Raw genomic sequence first — 21395 nt, forward strand, 5'->3', positions numbered from 1 at the left:
GACCGACATCAGTCGGTCACAGTCCTCACAGGGTTTAAAACCTGGCATCCCTATCGGCACCGTTTCGGAGTCGAAGACTCGAAAAAGAGAAAGGATCAAAAGGATCAAAAAGTTTAGTCAAAAAAGACTAAGGCACCACTTTTTCCGGATCTGCGCTGCTGGCGTGAAAAAAAGAAGAACTGACGTCCGCATGCGGAGGCGGCGTCTAAGTACTCCGACGACGTCATCACGGCACCCACGACGCCGACGACGGACGCGGAGCCGCAGACGACGCCTACCGACGCACAAGGTTACTGCTACGCAAAAATTTCCGGATCCAGTCTGACGGCTTGGGATATTCTAAGGTAAGGAATCTATCACTTACGTGTCTCTTTCAGATGCTTGTTGCAGATGGAAAGCAGACAACGTGCTGGGACTGCTGAAAGTGTCCTGGTATTGGAAATTACGCCGGGAAGAGTTCAGCACATTATTCAATGGGGCCCAAATTCTTGGTAGGGTGGAGGTCGTTACCTCTGTGAAAATAGTGGGTGGACGCCATCCACCCACTTGTACCCACCGAGCCCTGGATGTATGTATGCATGCATTTGTTCCAGCATATACTGTGGCAGACATTCAGCAGTGTCTCGGTTGTGGGTGATTAGGGATGCGCAGACTCCAGTCCTTTTTTTTCTATAGTTTCCATACAGCGCAAACTCGACCGGAATCTATTAAGCGCTTTACATGAGCACCAGTTACATTACACAAAGAGACATTAATTTTTGGTAGGAGGGAGGAGATTGAGTAATTTGCCCAGACTCTCAGCTCATAGGATTTACAACATAAATGCAAGCTGTATGCCTAACCTTTAGCTGAACCAGCACAAATCCTATGCAACTCCACCGGGTGGCGCTGCATGCATTAGTTAGGATTCCTTTCTACGGGCATTGCTTCTGTACATTTTGTAATGCCATTTTAGCAAACAGCTAGCAAAATGAAAAGCTGTAATAACAATCATATTTTGTTGAGAAAATTATTTTAGCATTAATACTGGCATGTGTAGTATAACAAATGGTTGAAAACATTTCAATATAGCAAAACGTACACTTCAAAAACAAACATTTATCACAAGGAAGAGGAAGGGGAAGGAGGCTCTCAAAGGGTTTAACATTGACCTCAAAATAGAGATTGCAGGAAAAAAACTCCAGCCATGTATAAGTAATACACTAAACACAGACTTTATTTGAGGTCAATCTCTATTGGTTACATTTGTATTATCAAAGTAAAAAAAAGATTTCTTCAGTACAATAAGCAAATTTATTAGGTTAAAAAAAATCTTCATAGGCCAACATATTTCACGAAAACATGTTGCTTTTTAAGGGCCAAGATATCAATATTACACCATGCTGTAAAAGTGATATAGCAGTACAGGAATGATTAACATGATCACAATATGAGGACAGTATCAAAAGAAATAGATCTCAGTGAAAGAAAAGATTTTAGTTTAAGTGCTATTAAGGCATTATGCAAGGCACGGGAGGAAATGTGTGTGTAATGGCTTTGAGGAAACGGTTAACAACTGGGGACTTAAAAACGAGAAGGCTGATCCGGAAGTCTTAGAAAGGCAGAGATGGCCGAAAGTTAACCTTTGATAGTGCCCAGAGCAGAACCCTGCTGGGCCAAAGATAGAAGGAACAGAAGGACCTCAGAAAGAGGGGCAGAAAGGGGATCCACAGCCTTCGCTGTGTACCATGCCACAAATGTGTTCCACCTGCAGGCGTATACCGTCTTAGGGGTGGGACGCCAGGCTGCAAGAATGATATCACAGACTTCGGGAGGAAGATTGAAAGCTGTCAACTGTCGCCGCTCAATCTCCACGCACGGAGGTGGAGGCTGGACAGGATCGGGTTGATGACCGTCCCCCGCTGCTGCAACAGAAGATTCTCCCGAAGAGGCAGTCCGATCGGGGGATTGATCGACATGTTGGGTAGCTCGGGATAACAGTATCTTCGTTCCCAATCCGGAGCCACAAGGATGACGCTGGCCCGGTTGCACCAAATCTTCTTCAGCACTCTGGGCAGAAGTGGTATAGGCGGAAAGGCGTACAACAGACCGCAGCTCCACTAGTGACGAAAAGCGTCGCAGAGTGAGTGCCGCCTTGGAAATTCCAACGTGCAGAACTGATAACATTGCGCATTCCCTTTGGTGGCGAATAGATCTAACCAAGGCTCTCCCCACTGCAGAAAGAGACCTTGCGCCACGTCCGAGTTCAGATGCCATTCGTGATCCATCAAGCACCTGTGGCTGAGTTCGTCCGCCCTGGCGTTCAGGGAACCTGCCAGGTGTTGAACCACCAAGGTAATGCCTTGATGTTCCGGCCATGTTCAGAGGTTCAGAGCCTCCTGACATAGGGTCCACGACCCACCCCACCCTGTTTGTTGCAATACCACATCTCAGTGGTGTTGTCTGTGAACACCTGCACTACACTTCCCCGGACAGAGGGAATGAATGGCTTCAGTGCAAGACGGATCGCCAAAGCTCCAAAAGGTTGATATGGAGCTGGGACTCCGCCGGAGACCAGAGGCCTCTGATCTCCACCTCTCCCAAGTGGCCGCCCCATCCCAGGAGGGACAAATCCGTCACCACTGTGTGCTCTGGTTGGGGAAAGGAGAGGGATCTGCTATTGACCCAATCACGATTCATGAGCCACCACTGCAATTGTCGTGCAGTGCCCTCCGAGATATGGACATGATTTGACAGGTTGCCCTGATGCTGTGCCCACTGGAACTTCAGGTCACACTGCAGAGCCTGCATATGCCATCTGGCATGTCCCACTAGCAGGATGCAGGAGGCCATCAGGCCCAGGAGCCGGAGGGTCATCCTGACTGAAACCCGGGATAGAGGCTGAAAGATCGGAATCATAGCCTGAATATACCAGACTCGCTGCTCGGGAGGATAAACCTGAAACTGCGTTGAATCCAGAACTGCTACGATGAAGGGGAGCTTCTGAGAGGGACTCATGTGCGACTTCAGCACATTGAAGGAGAACCCCAGCAAATGCAGGCGGTCGGCCTATTCTGAAGGTGGGAGACGACTTCCTTCAACAACCAGTTGTCGAGGTGGGGGTAGACTGACACCACTGACCTGCACAGATGAGCTGCGACCACCGCCATCACTTTCGTGAACACCCGAGGGGCACTGGTAAGGCCAAAGGGGAGCACGGCAAACTGAAAGTGCTCCTGGACAACCGTGAACCGCAGGTAAAGCCGGTGGGCTGGCAGGACGGGCATGTGAAAATATGCCCCCTGCAAGTCCAATGCTACTATCCAGTCTCCAGGGTCGAGGGCAGCCAAGATCTGAGCCAGAGTTAACATCTTGAACTTCTCCTTCCGGAGGGAGTGATTGACGTTCCTGAGGTCCAAGATGGGGCGCAGTCCCCCTTTGTCCTCTTTTGGAACCAGAAAGTAGTGGGAATAACAACTACGACCTACTTCTGGCCCTGGTACGCGCTCAATGGCCCCTTTGGCCAAGAGGGCCTGGACTTCCTGTAGGAGAAGCACAAAGTGATCCCCCAACATGCGGTGGAACTGAGGTGGCATGGCTGGGGGGCAAACACGAAGGGGAGGGAGTAACCCCTTCACCCACCTGTCCGAAGTGACAGAACACCAGTGGGGGAGGTGATGTTGAATCCTGCCGCCCACCGGCGTGGGGTGCACCCCAAAACTCGGAAGGCTTTGAGGCAGATGCTGCAGGATCGGAGGTTGACTGACCCTCACGCTGGCCCTCTGTGTCGCCACTGTGGCCTCAACGCCCATGGCCATGCTGAGGTTGGTTCTGCACAGGCTTCTGGCTGAACGAAAGTGTAGGGGCACCCATTCCGTGGCCATGAAAGGAACGAAAGGTAGACGTGGCCAGGCATGTGGTGGAGAGAACCAAGGACTTGGCCTTAGCCCAAGAGTCCTTGAAACACTCCAGTGCACTGTCTGCCTTATCGCCGAACAGGTAAGTACCATCAAAAGGCATGTCCATGAGGGAACTCGGGAAATCCCCCGAAAACCCAGTGGACTGTTGTGGAGATCGCCCTACCTAAAGAGTCTGCAGTGTCCAGCCCACACCGGATGGCGAACTTTGCGGCGTCCTTCCCCTCTGCAACATCTTGGGAAAGTACAGCCCGAACCTCCTCCGGGTACTGAGGCAGTGCCTGCACCACCGTGTCCCACACAGCATGAAAGTAGCGGTCCAAGAGGCATGCGGTGTTGACTGACCGCAGCCCCAAGCTGGCAGAGGAAAATAACTTTTTGCTAAACTGCTGCAGCTTCTTTGATTCCTTATCCAGTGGGCAGTAGGGAATGCAGTTTGGGAAGTGGAGGCCTGAATGACCAAGCTCTCCGGAGTAGGATGATTCGTTGAAAAGACCGAGTCACCCGGTTCGGGGTGATGACTCCTAGCCACGTTTTTATCCCCAGGAACCCCTGTGGCTTGTCTTGACCAGGTGCCCATCAAAACATCTGTCAAGGCCTCATTGTACGGAAGCAGAGATTCCTTAGAATGTGCAGCCGGCTGTAGCACTTCAGTAAGGAGGTTTGTTTTAAGATGAGACAGTAGGCAGATCAAGGTCAAGGGTCTCAGCTGCTCTACGGAGCACCACAGTATAAGTGGCGCCTTCCTCCATGACCGCGGGAGGAGACAGAAAGCCGGGCTCGGAGGAGAGGTCAAGGCAACCTGCATCGTCCGATTGCTCCGCCCAATCCTGTTCTGACTCGCACTGCTGTGCAAGAGGGTCCTCAGACCCCTCCAGGTCATCCCCTCCTCCATCGCCCGAGGCACAGGCTGCTGCAGTGGGGGAGGAACAGGGGAATACAAGTGGTCCAACGGCGCCGGGAATGGCACCGGTCGATGCTGCTCCGGCTCCATGTCCCAATTAGGGTCCCAAGCCGGAGCAAAATTGTCCGGAAACCTGGGCAAGAGTAGAGGTGGGATGAACGGGACCCATTGCAGCGCCAGGAACGGAGCCGCAGGGGGCGTCGGTCCGGAGCTGCCGGCGGAGGACCTTGCGGTGCCGGAGCCACTGGCGGAGGACCTTGCGGCGCCAGGGCTGGAGCCGCCAGCGGTGCCGGTGGCGGAGCCTGTGGCAAGCAAGGACCCTCAACTGGGACCGGGGGGCTCTAAGGCGGGCCGGCGGGAGCCTTAGCCCTGAAAAGGCTGTCCATGGCAACAAGAAATTCTTGCACCTGGGCCAGAGTCACCGACGGACCCGGATAAGGTGGGTAGCCTGCGGGACTCCCAGGATCCAACAGAGCCGCGGGGGAGAGCCCCCTGGCCCCCTTGTCCGCGTCCGGAGACCAACAGGGGGACGTCAGAGAGCGTACATGCTTCTTCGACTTTTTCTTATGACGTCTCTTACCCGATTCCGAGGGTGAAGACGTGGACTGCAAGCGTAGGATAGATGAAGTCTAGATATTCCTCTGTCCAGAATATGTGTTTGTGGAGGAGAAAAGATTTGGAGTGGCTACTCATAATATCTGATTTTTCACTTTGGTCAATGTACTTGGCCAAAAATCTATTCTTTGCAACAACTTTCATGGACAAACGGGTCGATGACGGGCCATACCAACATTCTTTCAACCCTAGAGTGAGCAGAATCTGTTTGACATAAGTTAACCAAAGAATCCTCTGGCTGGATGGTGACTGATAATATCTATTAGAGCCTCTCTGTATGGTGTCAGCTCTATAGAGCTCCATACTCTAATCCAATTTAAGAAATTACATAGCTTTGCAAGTTCCAATATTGGTTTTAGAGCAGGATCTAGTCTCAAGGGCAAAAGAGGCGTGTCACGGCCAAAGGGTAGAAAGTACCTGATAAAATTATCATCAACTACCTCCAAATCTGCACCTTACAATGCGGCACTCTTGAACTGAACACTGTAGATCTCCATTAATGGCAAGACAGGGTGGGAGGGGGTCTTTTTAGCAAACCTAACTAATGCCAAAGCCCTGTGTTCAATCAAAGAGCAGCCCTTGGAGATTTGGGACGACTACGAGTCTTTGTCATACAATCTAATCCCTAAGTAATCAAATTATTTTGCTCTCTCAAAGTTTTAATTCCCAAATGCACTGTCCTCTAAAAGTTCTTCAGTTTTTTATATGCCATCAATGTAGTTTTCAACATATTGATTTCCAACCCATACAACTCACAAAACAGTGAGAATCTGTTGATGAGAGTTTGCAACCTGTCTGCAGTTTTGGAAATTAAAAGGGTGTCATCCACAAACAACAATCTGGGCACCTTCTGGCCTGCTAGAACTGGAGAAATGTTAACGCAGCCCAAAAGAAAGCCTATACAACTACTGATAAACAAGAGAGAGAGTCAGAGCCAGAACATAAGCCTGGCGATCTGCATTTTTGACATTGATTTCCTCAGTGAGTTTGTTGCTTGATCCACACCGCAGCCAGGTGTAATTTCTCTCATGAAGGCATAATATATTAATAAGGAGGTTGCTCAGAAGACCAATACTAGCCAGTACTTCCCAAAACTTAGCTCTAGGGACCAGATCAAATCAGGCACGAAGGCCAATGAAGGCAACACAATGGTTCCCACCACTGATGTCGACAGGCTTCCACTTAATCAACAAGAAACAAAAGACTTGGCCCACCATTCCCGTCTTTGGTCTTAACCTGCTTGCAAGTGTGTTAGAACATCACCTATAATCCACTCGGATGCCTTTGCAAGTATCTGCTTGCAAAAAATATTTTGTAAGTTGCCCAAAAGATTGATGGGACAACACTTGCTGGAAAGATTCCGGCAGCATTTGTTGAAGATCGGAATGGTCTCAGCACCCTTCCAGGTCAAGGGGATAGGGGCTCCAGCAATTATCGCGTTGGAAACCAAATTAATGAAGGGGACCCAAATTATGGGATAGCAGCGAAACATAGCCACAGGAATCTTGCCCAGCCCGGGGGCCTTTCCCTGGCTTTGGGACATGACCACTTACGCTGTATCAGCAAATAAAATGTAACCGGAGGCAAGCCAAGGCTTAGCAATTGGCTGCTTTTGTATGCCGCGCAAAATGGCCCGGGTAACTGTGTTTATGAGGACAAGATGCCCACAGGGACACACACAAAGAGCCCAGAACTTTGCACCAATGGCACATTGACCCTACACCCCCAGCCACGGATTTCCCCACCACTCCGGACGATGGTTCGGACATGTTAGACCCCGAGGATCTCATCCATCTCCATTCCGCTGAATGGACACACTGTACCAAGAGGGCAAATTATGTGGCAGGGCAGATCAGAACGCCATTGGGGAAAGACACTCGCAATTGCCTTAAAGAAGAATGCCCTCAGCAATCGTTAGAGGGTAAGGCAGCCCTGACACCGGAGCTAGATCCCAGAATCGGCACTTCTTCGGAAAATTTGAGTCAGGACCCCAGGAAAGGCACTGACAGGTTAGGGCGGGTGTGCAAGTATAAACTCTGGACCCCCAGGCTGGCTAACCAGGATCCTGGAAATGGCAGAAGATGCCAAGTTTTCGTTATCTCTTATATTCCTGCAGGCCCTCTCCAGGTGGGCACGGCAGTCGTTGGCCTTCATGGCCATTGCCAACTGTGCTCTATCCACAGGGCAGAGGTGCTCGTTGCTTATTAAAGTTGATCCAAAGTTGGGGGACCTTGCAAACTCAAAGAAGGGACAGTGACTCAAGGAGGCCTTTTTGGTGAGCCATTTATTAAGGAGCTAGGAACATTTGTGAGTACTTTTACTTTCCTTGATAAGGCCCAATCTTCCAACAAGAGGGTCTTTCCTTCACTGGTTTTCTGTGGGACCAGTCGAGGCAGGGGCCACTCAGCCAGCCGCTCCTACTCCCAAAATCCTCCTAGAGGGCAAGGTTCTATGCACGGGTAGTACCAAGACCAAGCCTGCTTTGGCAACTTTTACCAGGCCTGTAGACAGTGCTCCACAGGCCGAGGACACAAAGGGTCGATGCTTCCTCCAGTTCCGATGAGTGTTCACCCTTCTTCCCTAGTGCAAGTAGAGGGTCGTATGGCAACTTTTTTCCACAATTGGCAATCTATCACAAGAGATGCGTGGGTCTTGCAAACAATTCAGGGTCTTCATATTGAGTTTTCTGGGTCCCAATAGCAGGGTATGTACTCCAGCCCGCTGCAGTTCTCGTGCCAAGAGGCAGAATTGTTTGATGCAGAGATCTCCTCATTGCTCGAAAAAGGATTTATTTGCCCCTCTACCCCTCACCCATGAGGCTTCATCAGCAACCTTTTTGTGGTAGACAAGATAGACGGGAGACAGAGACCAGTTATCAACTTACACCTATTCAACAAGTGACTAGTTTATCACCATTTCAAAATGGAGGGGATCCATCTCTTTCACAATGTCTTGCGCCCTAGGGATTGGATGGTCCGCCTGGACCTTAAGGATGCCTATCTATCTATCCTGATGTTTCCACCACAGAGGCGGTTCCTCCAGGTCCTCTGGCGGCAAGATGTGTTTCAGTTTACAACCTTCCTTTTGCCCTCTCCTACCCCCATGGTGTTTCACGAAGGTCCTGAAACCAGTTGTGGAAGACCTCATGGCGCAGGGGACACGCCTCATTGTCTATTTAGACAACATGCTTCTACTGGGGCAAGATCCACACTAGTTGTCATCCCAACTGCAGGTGGCAGTCACCCTGCTCCAAAGCCTTCACTTCATTATAAACAAGAGCATATCACTCCTGATTCCGATGCAAAAAGCAGTTTTCTTGGGTTTCATTATAGATTCCACAGAGGCTACATTGAGTCTTCCCTCAAGGTAAGTGGCCAAAATCGGATACGAGTTGCAACGAACACTGGCCAGGCACAGCGTGTCCTTGAAGCAGGTGGCTTTCACATATGGAGGCATGGAACATCAGATTGATTTGCGTCTCTGCCTCGGATCTCAGAGTCCGATGCCAGCAGGGATCGCTAGGGTCCATTTTTCAGTGGACCTTTTTATCTCCAGATCGGATCACCAAATGTCCAGATTCTTCAGTTGGATGCTGAATCCCCTGGCAGCCACCGCAGATGCCTTTCTACAGGATTGGCAACTACAGAAGGGCCATGCATTTCCTACGTTCACGATGATCATCAGAACTTCAGCCCAGATCAGGCGCCAACGGATGGGGGTTGTGTTGATCACCCCGATTTGGAAAGCTCAAGTTTGGTTTCCGGTTCTTCTGGAACTTTTTGGGGATTTTCCAATCCCTCTACCCCTGTTTACGACTCTCCTCCTTAACCTAGATCGGAATCCTCATCAGATGATCCTGGCAGGATCACTCCCCCTTATGCCGTGGAAGACTACAGGGGATAATGGTCGCTCCCAGGCCTTTTGGCACAAGTTGAAGACCTCCTATCCAAGGTATGGCCAGAGGGTACCATCAAGCAATATCAATCAGCTTGAAATAGATGGTGTCGTTGGTGTGTGTGACAGGATTACGATCCCGTGGGTGCCGAGATAATGCAAATTTGGAATGTTTTGGCTGATCTGGGTCAAAAAGGTATTGTGTACCAGCCAATTTACACCTTCCACTCAGCCATCTCGGAGGGACATGTACCAGTAGAATGCTGCCCTTGCGGGAACACCCGTTTGTGTGTAGGCTTCTCTGTGGGCTCTGGCGCTCCCTGCCTCCGAAGCCATATTACTCAGCTCTTTGGGATGTTAACAGGGTTGGTAAAGCTTTTTCTCTCTTGGCACCTTACTGATTCCTTTCAAGGAAGGAATTATCAGGGAAGCTGTTGATGTTGCTCTGCATGGTTATAGTGCAGAAGAGTTTAAGAAGTTCGAGTCCTCAACATTACGGGAAGATCCTTCTCTCCCTCGGGGAGAGACATTCACGCTGAACAGGTGTACGAAGTCTAATACCAGGGTTATTAAATAGCCAGCTTTCCAGGACTCTCCTAATTTGTGCATAGTTCAGTGTCTCAAGGCCTATGAGGAGATGTCTGAATACCTTTGGCCCCCGGGTGAGCGACATCTCCTAATTGCTCTCAGAAAGCTGTGTAAAGCGGTGTCCTCCCCGACCATAGCCAGTTGGATACATTGGGTGATGCAGGAAGCAGGGATCAATCGATCAATCAATCAGGGTTTCTAAAGTGCAAGCTACTCAGCCGGAACGGGTCTCAAGGCGCTGGGGGGATAGGTGGAAGGAGTACTACAGTGTCCGGAGGATCACTGGGTTCCATCGAAGGTCTAGGTCTTGAGGTCCTTTAGGAACTTAGGGAGCGATGCAGTCTGTCGGAGGTAGAGAGGGAGGGAGTTCCATGCTTTGGCAGCGAGGAGGGAAAAGGAGCAACCTCCTGATCTGCTTTTCTTGATCCGAGGTACCGTTGCGAGGGAGAGCTGGGCTGAGCGGAGAGAGCGCTGGGGAGCGTGGAACACAAGGCGGTGGTTCAGGTTGGTTGGTCCGGTGTTGCGGAGGGCCTTGTGTGCGTGGGTGAGAAGCTTGAAGGTGATTCTCTTCTCAGCAGGGACCCAGTGTAGGGACTGTAAGTGTTGGCTGATGTGGCAGTGGCGCAGTAGGTTGAAGACTAGTCTGGCAGCCGCATTCTGGAGTTTGCGGTTAAGGTTCTTGTTGATTCCGGCATAAAGTGCGTTGCCTTAGTTCAGTCTGCTGCTGATGAGGGCATATGTGACATCTTTCCTGTGTTCATGGGGGATCCACTTAAAGGTCTTGCGGAGTAGGTGGAGGGTGTGGTAGCAGGAGGAAGTGATGGTGTTGACTTGGCGGTCCATTTTGAGTTCGGAGTCCAGGATGATAGCATCTTAGCATCTTTGGTGTGTACTCTACTTATGGTGTGATGGCTTCTAAGGCTTTCTCTTTGGGGGCCTGACTGGAAGATATCATGAACGAGGTTGATTGGTCCTCTGATTTTACCTTTAAATGGTTCTATTTTAAGCCAGTGCTGGATATGGCTCAGTTAGTGGAAAGTAAGTGTAAATCAGCATAATCCCCGCCTCCAGTCCCGACAAAACATGGAAAATTTCCTAGTTATCGTAACATAAAGTTTCAATGTCATTGAGGACTCGAAGGCGAGGATTACCCCACCAGCTGAGTAATCATCCGGACAACCCTCCCCGTAACTTGTAAGTAAAGATTTTGACTCTTGTATAAATTATACACTGTTGATGAACTCAGTAGAGACTGCTTATGCATATCGTGTGTATTGTTACATCTGTGCGGATAGTCATTGGCATGCTGGTAGCCTTACTGGATCTATCAGTGGTTTAGTCAACTGGTTCTTTTCTCTCTTGTTACTAGGAGCAGAGAACGGAAAGCTGGATTCTTAGGAACAGAGCTGGGGAGTGACTCCCTTGACAGAAGAGGAGTTGTGTCAGAGGCGAAGGACTATGCTGGTGATACCAGCTTCTGATTGGACACCTGTTGGATTATGGGACTGTTGGACTTTGTTTGTTTTTACCGTTTCCAGTGTTCCATGGGAAATGTGGTTTTATTTGATGAATAAAAAGGGCTGCTATTGAATAAAGTGGAGAAAGGAAAACCATAATCCTCACATCCGAGCTCTTAATAGAATTTAAAATTTCTATTAACACAAGTAGCAAATCTTTCAGTAGCATCCACACAGAACGGTTATCCTGAGTTAAGGTCAGCTTATCTCTAGTGAAACTAGTGTGAGGGTTCTGAGGTACAGCTTTAATGAAAGAGAAGCCAGAATGGCTTAACTCTGTGAAGGGAAAAAACAAGTTTGTGCTGCATATAATATGTGCTTACATAGTGCATTAGCCATGCCTCAGTCAATCTCGATACGCACCTGCCTTGAGACTAAAAAACACTGTTACACAGAATCTGTGAAATGCATGCAAGGAGAAAAAATATTACCCCAAATAGGGGAACGAAGCTGATTTTTACTAAAGGGCCCATAGGCATTCCTCATTCCAAGAGTGTAGGCAAATAAATGCCACAACGCACTGTACATTTCGCTGCCACCAAACACCAGTCGCTCCATAGTCTGGTTCGCTGGATTTGTATGCTTCCTTGCTACTATGCTTGAAGATACAGTACGAGTACACGCTCAGCTAGTGTGGCCCTACCTCAGTGCACCGCAAGTCGACATCCCGTGGCAGTGTGCCTGTGCCGCCGCTGTGCATCTGGGGCCACAAACTCTGTGCTGCTCAAGTCAGGGACCCATGATGTCCGTACCTTGTACAGCTGATCGTTTTCTCACTGATGTGGCTTTTGCCAGCACCAACCAACCCATGAGTGGTGGCTTACACTACCCAACCCCTATCCAGAACAGGCATCAATAGAGATGTGACCCTTGCACTAAAGGTGCTGGGCGCACGTGGCCGTAGCCAGTCCCAAAAACTCACTAAGTGTGTCTGTGTGGTCATTATAGATGCATGTGGGACCGGGGTATTCCACATTACATTGTGCTGTGTACATCGTGCGCAACCAAGTCACAGCAGGCAGTGGTGTGGACCTGGGACATGTAACCGTGTTGTGTCTCCATGTGAGCGAAAGCGGGGTGGACAGGAGTAGGACAGTACTGTGTAGGGACGTGGCTCCTCCACACGTGGATCTGGGTGTGGTTCAGTGTGGGCCTTTTCAAGGATGTGGCTGATGCTTGTGTCTCTGTTGTAGTGTCTGCACCAACCGTCACACAATAGACAATGTTGCTATGTGGCATGTCCCCAGTGTAGGTGGTCGGCCAAGGGGTACATGGGGGAGGGCATGCCCACTCGGGGTCAGGGATCACACATGCCACCTGTGTGTATCGCCATTAGTGCAGCATGAGCCAAAGATGTACCCTCAACTGCATGTCGAGTTCAGCCAGTCAGGTGCTCTACATCTGTGTCAGCCCTGTCCTAGCAATGGGCCTACACACATGTGGCCGGCAACATTCTGTGCAGCATCATTACTGTGTCGTACTCAGGCTTGCAGACAGGCATGTCAATGGTGTGCCGTAGGGGTGCATGTGATGTAATCGCGCTTCGTACACTAGTGAATGTGCTTGGGGGGAGGTGCAGCAGTGAGGCTATGTAGTACACAGTGATGCAGCTCATTTGCAACACGCAGTACATGTCATACAGGAATCACTAAGTCACACATATCACACACCAATGAACCAGTGAGCCTGCCAACACATCATGCAGTATGTAGTTGTGACTCATGTCTCTCTGGGCTGTCACAGATGACCAAGGATATGCACTCTGCCCTTGGATGATGACACCCTTCAGAGCCCCGAACACACAGGCCCAGAGGCTGTACAATGTGGCCCACAAACGCACCAGGGGCATCGTGGAACGCACATTTGGCGTGTTGTAGTCAAGTTTCTGGTGCCTGAATGTCACAGGTGAAAAGCTCCTGTACAGCCCAGACCTTGTGTGCATGATGAGTCAAGTCAAGTCAAGTCAAAGAATTTATATAGCGCACTACACACCCAGAGGGTCTCAAGGCGCTTAGGAAGGGGAGGAGGATTACTTGTCAAATATCCACGTTTTAAGTTGCTTTCTGAATGCTAGGTGGTTCTGGGTAAGGCGAAGGTAAGTGGGGAGTGAGTTCCATGTTCTAGCAGCCAGGTATGAGAAGGATCTGCCTCCCATGGTGGTCTTGTTGATGCGAGGTACAGTGGCGAGGGCTTGGCTGGAAGAACGTAGTTGGCGGGAGGGGGTGTAGAAGGACAGTCGTGAGTTGAGGCATTCTGGTCCGATGTCGTAGAGTGATTTGTGTGCGTGGGTTAGCAGTCGGAAAGTGATTCTCTTATTGACGGGTAGCCAGTGGAGGTCTTTCAGGTGACCAGAGATGTGTTCGTTGCGCGGGATGTCTAATATGATCCTGGCTGAGGCGTTTTGGATTCGTTGGAGTTTCTTTTGGAGTTTAGCGGTAGTACCTGCGTAGAGGGTGTTTCCGTAGTCCAGTCGGCTCGTGACCAGAGCATGGGTGACTGTTTTTCTGGTTTCGGTGGGGATCCAGCGAAATGTTTTTTTGAGCATGCGAAGAATGTTGAAGCAGGATGAGGATACGGCGCTGACTTGTCTGTTCATTGAGAGTGAAGAATCCAGGATGACGCCTAGGTTCCGTGCGTGGTCTGTCGGGATGGGTACTTTTCCAAGGGCTTCCGGCCACCAAGAGTCGTCCCATGCAGAGGGGGATGTACCTAAGATGAGGACTTCTGTTTTATCTGAGTTCAGTTTCAGACGGCTGTGTTTCATCCATTCGGCAACTTCTTTCATTCCTTCGTGTAGGTTAGTTTTGGTGGTGCTGGGGTCATTGGTGAGAGAAAGGATTAGTTGAGTGTCGTCCGCGTAAGAGATGATGTTGAGGTTGTGTTGGCGGGCGATGGCCGCGAGGGGGCTCATGTATACGTTGAAGAGGGTGGGGCTGAGTGAAGATCCTTGTGGTACGCCACAGATGACTTCAGTGGCCTCGGACTTGAATGGTGGAAGGCGGACTCTCTGGGTTCTTCCGGTGAGGAACGAGGTGATCCATTCAAGTGCTTTTCCTTGTATTCCGATGTTACTGAGGCGTTGTAAAAGGGTGCTGTGGCAGACTGTGTCGAATGCTGCAGAGAGGTCGAGGAGGATGAGGGCGACTGTGTCTCCATTGTCCAGTAGAGTTCGAATGTCGTCTGTTGCTGCGATGAGGGCGGTCTCAGGGCTGTGTTTTGCTCGGAAGCCAGATTGTGAGGAGTCGAGGGATGTGTTGGCTTCGAGGAAAGCGGCGAGCTGGTTGTTGACAGCTTTCTCGATTACTTTGGCCGGGAATGGAAGGAGCGAAATGGGGCGGTAATTTTTGAGTTCGGTGGGGTCCGCTGTGGGTTTTTTCAGAAGGGCGGTGAGTTCAGCATGTTTCCAGTTTTCCGGGAAGGTGGCGGAGTTGAAGGAGCAGTTGATGATGTCTCGGAGGTGCGGTGCTATGACGGAGTCTGCTTTGTTGAAGATGTGGTGAGGACATGGGTCTGTGGGGGATCCTGAGTGGATGGAGTTCATCAGGCGGATGGTGTCCTCCGTGGAGATTGGGTTCCAGTCGTTAAGGGTGTTCACGGGGGGGGAGTGTTCAGCATATGGTTGGGTGGGTTGGTCTCCGGGTTGGTTGTCGAAGCTGTTGTGGATGTCTGCAATCTTGTTGTGGAAGAATGAGGCTAGTGAGTCGCAGAGGGCTTGAGAGGGGGTGATGTCGTTGGAGTTGGCCGAGGGATTGGAAAATTCCTTGACGATGTTGAAAAGTTCCTTGCTGTTGTGGGCGTTGTTGTCAAGTCGATCCTTGAATGCTGTTTTCTTGGCCTTTCGGATTAGTTGGTGGTGAGTGCGGGTGGCGTTTTTGAAGGCGTCCTTGGTGCTAGTGGTTGGGTCTTTTTTCCAGGCCTTTTCAAGGGAGCGGCAGAGTTTCTTGGACTTCTTAAGATCATCGTTGAACCATGAGGCCTTCTTGTTGCCAGGTTTGCTTTGACGTTTTTTCAGTGGTGCTAAGGTGTCGGCGGTGTTGGATAACCATAGGGTGAGGTTGGCGGCGGCTTGGTCTGGGTTAGAAGAGTGGGCTGGGGTGTTTAGGAGGAGCGATGAGGAGATCTGGTCGATGGTGATTTTGTTCCAGTTTCTTTGCAGAGTTGGTTGGAGGTGGTTAATGGGTTTCGGCTTGTTGTAGGTGAAGTGAACGCAGCTGTGGTCAGTCCAGAGGAGATCCGTAGTGTGGCTGAAGGAGACATGATTGCTGGAGGTGAAGATGGGGTCGAGTGTGTGACCTGCGATGTGGGTGGGGGAAGTGACCAGTTGTTTAAGTCCGAGGTTGGCGAGGTTGTCCAAGAGGGTGGTGGTGTTGCGGTCGTTGATCTTTTCAAGGTGAAAGTTGAGGTCTCCTAGAAGGATGTAGTCTTTGGAGGGGAGCGCGTGAGGAGTGATGAAGTCCGTGATGTCTTCACTAAATTTTGCGCGGGGTCCTGGTGGTCTGTAGAGGAGGGTGCCTCTGAGTGTGGTCTTGGGGTCGATGTGGATCTGGAAGTGAAGGTGTTCAGAGTTGGCGAGGTTGACGTCAGAGCTGGTTGAGATGCGGATAGATTTCTTATGGACGATAGCGATTCCTCCTCCTGTGTGGCCGGTACGGTCCTTGCGAGTGATCTTATAGTCTTCAGGGATGGCAATGGTGATGTCTGGGGCGGAGGAAGCGTTCATCCATGTTTCTGTTAGGAAGGCGACGTCCGGAGAGATGGTGTCTAGTAGATTCCATAGGTCAACGGCGTGTCTGTGGACCGAGCGGGTGTTGAGAAGGATGCATTGTAAGTGGTTGGGGTCGGGAATCTTTGGTGTGGTCGTAGCGGAGATGTTGTCGGTGCCGCTGAATTTGCAGGAGTAGCAGGAGAAAGGTCCATGGGTGTGTCCAGGAGCGGCTTGGACGCAGTTGGGGGCGCGACCGGGGTTAAGGGCTAGGAGGGTGGCGGCATCGTAGGTAATGCGGGAGGGCTGGGCAGCGCGAGGGGCAGGGGCTCTGGCGCTGGGCGCGGTCTAGGCGCGGACGGGCGTAGACGGGCTTACCTTGGCGCACCTTCGGCGCGGGTTGGGCGCGGACGCTGCGCGTGAACGCTGCGCGCGGGAACATCTGTCATAAATGGGTAGTTGAGGGGGAGGGGCGAGGGCGGTTCTGCTGGGAGGCGGGGCGGGCACACGAGGATGATCACAACAAACAAAATGGAGGCGGAGGGGGGAGCACAGCGGAGCGCTAGCGGCAAACGCGCTGATACAGTTTCAAGCAGCACTAATTAAGTACACAAAGCGCTACTTCAGCAAAGCGCTACACTAGCACACAGCACACGAAAATGAAAGGCAATTTGTTGAACTATGCGGCGCTACGATACCAGATGACTGCACTGGGAGCGACCACTCAGCCCGTGGGACAGGAGCGAGTCACGGCGCCTGCAGGGAAAGGAGCGCTATTTCAGGACAGTGGGAGGGCGGTTCTGCTGGGAGGGGGGCGGGCACACAAGGATGATCACAACAAACAAAATGGAGGCGGAGGGGGGAGCACAGCGGAGCGCTAGCGGCAAACGCGCTGATACAGTTTCAAGCAGCACTAATTAAGTACACAAAGCGCTACTTCAGCAAAGCGCTACACTAGCACACAGCACACGAAAATGAAAGGCAATTTGTTGAACTATGCGGCGCTACGATACCAGATGACTGCACTGGGAGCGACCACTCAGCCCGTGGGACAGGAGCGAGTCACGGCGCCTGCAGGGAAAGGAGCGCTATTTCAGGACAGTGGGAGGGCGGTTCTGCTGGGAGGCGGGGCGGGCACACGAGGATGATCACAACAAACAAAATGGAGGCGGAGGGGGGAGTACAGCGGAGCGCTAGCGGCAAACGCGCTGATACAGTTTCAAGCAGCACTAATTAAGTACACAAAGCGCTACTTCAGCAAAGCGCTGCACTAGCACACAGCACACGAAAATGAAAGGCAATTTGTTGAACTATGCGGCGCTACGATACCAGATGACTGCACTGGGAGCGACCACTCAGCCCGTGGGACAGGAGCGAGTCACGGCGCCTGCAGGGAAAGGAGCGCTATTTCAGGACAGTGGGAGGGCGGTTCTGCTGAGAGGCGGGGCGGGCACACGAGGATGATCACAACAAACAAAATGGAGGCGGAGGGGGGAGCCCAGCGGAGCGCTAGCGGCAAACGCGCTGATGCACAAGTTACTACTTGTGTAACGATATATCTGTAAGAGACATTAGTTAGTGATAGATTCCTTACCTTAGAATATCCCCAGGCGTCAGACTGGATCCGGAAATTTTTGCGTAGCAATACCCCTGCGCGCTGTTAGGCGTCGTCTGCGGCTCCGCGTCCGTCGTCGGCGTCGTGAGCGCCGGGATGACGTCATCGGAGTATATAGACGGCGCCCATGCGCGCTGACGTCAGTTCTGATAACACAGCTTTTCCGCGCCAGATACGCAGAGCCATGATAGAACTAACACTGGTGCCATGAAACTAGGGCCCTGAAAGGGGATGACCTTAACCCTAAATATCGGTTCGCAGAACGGGGAGGATGGGAGGGCGGTAAGGAATCTATCACTAACTAATGTCTCTTACAGATATATCGTTACACAAGTAGTAACTTGTGCATCTGAAAGAGACACGTTAGTGATAGATTCCTTACCTTAGAATAGATACCCCAGCAATACCAACCCCGCGGTGGTGGGTCTGCGAACCAATATCACACCAGAAAGTCCTGGAGGACGGAACGGCCAAAGAAGCCATCCCTCCGGACTTGACTGTCCAGGCAGTAGTGTCTTGCGAACGTGTGCAGCGAGGCCCACGTGGCTGCCTGACAGATGTCCTGCAGGGGGACACCGCGGCCCAGGGCAGTTGTCGTTGCCGTGGCCCGAGTGGAGTGAGCCCGCAATCCAGCCGGGGGCTCCTTCCTCGCCATGGAGTAGCATGCTTGGATGCACAAGATGATCCACCTGGAGATGGTCCTCTTGTGTACAGCCTTTCCCTTCTTCGCGCCCACGTAACCAACGAAGAGTTGGTCATCCACCCGGAATTGGCGAGTGCGGTCCAAGTAGTAGGAGAGCGCACGTTTTGGATCCAGACGGTGGAGCCTCTCCTCCTCTTTCGAGGGATGCGGAGGCGGAAAGAAGGTGGGCAAGGTGATGGACTGCCCGATGTGGAAGGCCGTGACAACCTTGGGCAGAAAGGAAGGTCGTGTACGCAACACCACCTTATCAGGGTGAACAGACAGGAAAGGCGGAGAAGAAGAAAGAGCCTGGAGCTCACTCACTCTCCTGGCAGAGGTGATGGCAACCAGGAAGGCCGTCTTCAGCGTAAGGAGGCGAAGAGGACAGTTATGAAGTGGCTCAAAGGGAGCACACATCAGATAGGTGAGAACAAGGTTCAAGTCCCACTGGGGCATCACGAAGGGAACAGGAGGAACATGTGTGTGATGCCCTTCAGAAATCTACTCACTATAGGGGACTTGAACAAAGAAGGCTGATCAGGTAGCCTCAAGAAGGCTGAAAGAGCAGAGAGATACCCTTTAAGAGTGCCCAGAGCAGAGCCCTGCTGGGCAAGGGAAAGAAGAAAGAGCAGCACTTCCGAAAGGGGTGCAGAGAGGGGATCCACAGCCTTTGCTGCGCACCATGCCACAAATCTATTCCACCGGCAGGCGTATACCGACTTAGTGGAGGGACGCCTGGCTGCCAGAATGATGTCACAGACTTCGGGAGGCAAGTCAAATGGCCTCAACTGCCGCCGCTCAATCTCCAAGCTTGTAGGTGGAGACTGGACAGGTTCGGGTGCAGGACCGTCCCCTGCTGCTGCGACAGAAGGTCCTCCCGAAGAGGCAGACGAATCGGGGGATCGACTGACATGCTGAGTAGCTCGGGATACCAGTATCTTCGAGCCCAGTCCGGAGCCACAAGGATAACCTGGGCCCGGTCGCGCTTGATCTTCTTCAGCACTCTGGGCAGAAGTGGTATAGGCGGAAAGGCGTACAACAGGCCGCAGCTCCACTCGCGACGAAAAGCGTCTCCGAGCGAGTGCCGCCTTGGAAACTCCAACGCGCAGAACTGCTGACATTGCGCGTTCTCTTCTGTGGCGAATAGATCTAACCAAGGCTCTCCCCACTGTCGAAAGAGACCTTGCGCCACGTCCGAGTTCAGACGCCATTCGTGATCCATCATGCACCGGCGGCTGAGTTCGTCCGCCCTGGCATTCAGAGAACCTGCCAGGTGTTGAACCACCAGAGTCACGCCCTGATGTTCCAGCCACTGCCAGAGGCGCAGAGCCTCCTGGCAAAGGGTCCACGACCCCACACCGCCCTGTTTGTTGCAGTACCACATGGCGGTGGTGTTGTCGGTGAACACTTGCACCACGCTCCCCCTGACAGAGGGGAGGAATGCCTTCAGTGCAAGACGAATCGCCCGCAGCTCCAGAAGGTTGATGTGGAGCCGGGACTCCGCCGGAGACCAGAGGCCTCTGATCTCCGCCTCTCCCATGTGGCCTCCCCAGCCCTGGAGGGACGCGTCCGTCACAACTACGTGCTCCGGCTGGGGTAGAGAGAGGGGTCTGCCACTGACCCAGTCGCTGCGACCACCGCCATCACCTTCGTGAACACCCGTGGGGCGCTGGTAAGGCCGAAGGGGAGCACGGTAAACTGAAAGTGCTCGTGGCCTACCGTGAACCGCAGGTAACGCCGGTGGGCCGGCAGGACGGGGATGTGGAAATAGGCGTCCTGCAAGTCCAACGCTACCATCCAGTCTCCTGGGTCCAGGGCAGCCAGGACCTGAGCCAAAGTGAGCATCTTGAACTTCTCCGTACGGAGGAAGCCGTTCACGTTCCGCAGATCCAAGATAGGGCGTAGGCCCCCTTTGCCCTTCTTGGGTACCAGAAAGTAGTGGGAGTAACAGCCACGTCCTACTTCTGGCCCAGGAACGCGCTCGATGGCCCTCTTGGCCAAGAGGGCCGAAACTTCCCCTTGCAGAAGTCGCAAGTGATCCCCCGACACACGGTGGCATTGAGGTGGCATGGATGGAGGGGAAGACTCGAAGGGGAGGGAGAAACCCCTTCGGACAATTTGCAGCACCCACCTGTCCGAAGTGACTGTATGCCAGTGGGAGAGGTGATGGCGAACCCTGCCTCCCACAGGCGTCACATGGGCCTGAAAACTCGGACTAGGAAGGTTTTGAGGCGGGGGCTGCTGAGGGAGGTGTGGACTGGCCTCGCCGCTGGCCCCGACCACCGCCACGGCGGTTCCCACGGCCGCCACCGCGTTGCTGAACATTCTGCGGCGCGTGGCTGACGGTCCGTGGTGGGGCGCCCCTTCCGTGGCCACGAAAGGAGCGAAAAGCACCCGATTGCTGGCGTGGGGCCGCAAGGCCCAAGGACTTGGCCGTGGCCCTGGAGTCCTTAAAACGTTCCAGCGCATGGTCTGCCTTGTCGCCGAAGAGGCGACGGCCATCAAACGGCATGTCCAGGAGAGTGGCCTGGACATCGGCCGAGAAATTGGCGGACCTCAACCAGGCGTGGCGTCGAACCGCCACCGTCGTTGCCATCGCCCTGCCCAGTGAGTCCGTGGTATCCAGCCCACACCGGATGGAAAATCGTGCCGCATCTCGGCCGTCCGCAAGGGTTTGGCTGAGTTTAGCCCTGACCTCCTCAGAGCATTGTGGCAGCACCTCCGCAACCGTGTCCCACAGAGTGTGGGTGTAGCGGCCCAAGAGACAGTTGGTGTTGACTGACCGGAGCCCTAGGCTCACAGACGAGAAGACCTTCTTCCCGAACTGCTCATATCTCTTGGATTCCCGATCGGGCGGGGCCGTCGGGAATGCGGTCTGGGAAGTGGAGGCCTGGATGACCAGGCTCTCGGGGGTGGGGTGGGTGGACAAAAAGCAAGGGTCGCCCGGTGCCGGGCGGTAGCGTCTGGCCACGTTCCTATCCA

The 21395-nt window shown here is 52.4% G+C and overlaps 2 protein-coding genes across 2 annotated transcripts in view; one reads left to right on the forward strand and one right to left on the reverse strand.

Moving 5' to 3' along the window:
* Positions 1-11513, forward strand: part of LOC147722883 (uncharacterized) — a 103773-nt gene extending 92260 nt beyond the window's left edge. Inside the window, exon 7 of the mRNA XM_086966588.1 lies at positions 11267-11513. The gene's annotated coding sequence lies outside the window, so the exon portion shown is untranslated. The remainder of the gene's footprint in view (positions 1-11266) is intronic.
* Positions 1-21395, reverse strand: part of DNAH5 (dynein axonemal heavy chain 5) — a 5605957-nt gene that overhangs the window by 185768 nt on the left and 5398794 nt on the right. The gene's annotated exons all lie outside the window — the stretch shown is intronic.

This window comes from Lissotriton vulgaris, chromosome 4_1 (genome assembly GCF_964263255.1).
Source record: "Lissotriton vulgaris chromosome 4_1, aLisVul1.2, whole genome shotgun sequence".
Taxonomy (NCBI): Eukaryota; Metazoa; Chordata; class Amphibia; order Caudata; family Salamandridae; genus Lissotriton; species Lissotriton vulgaris.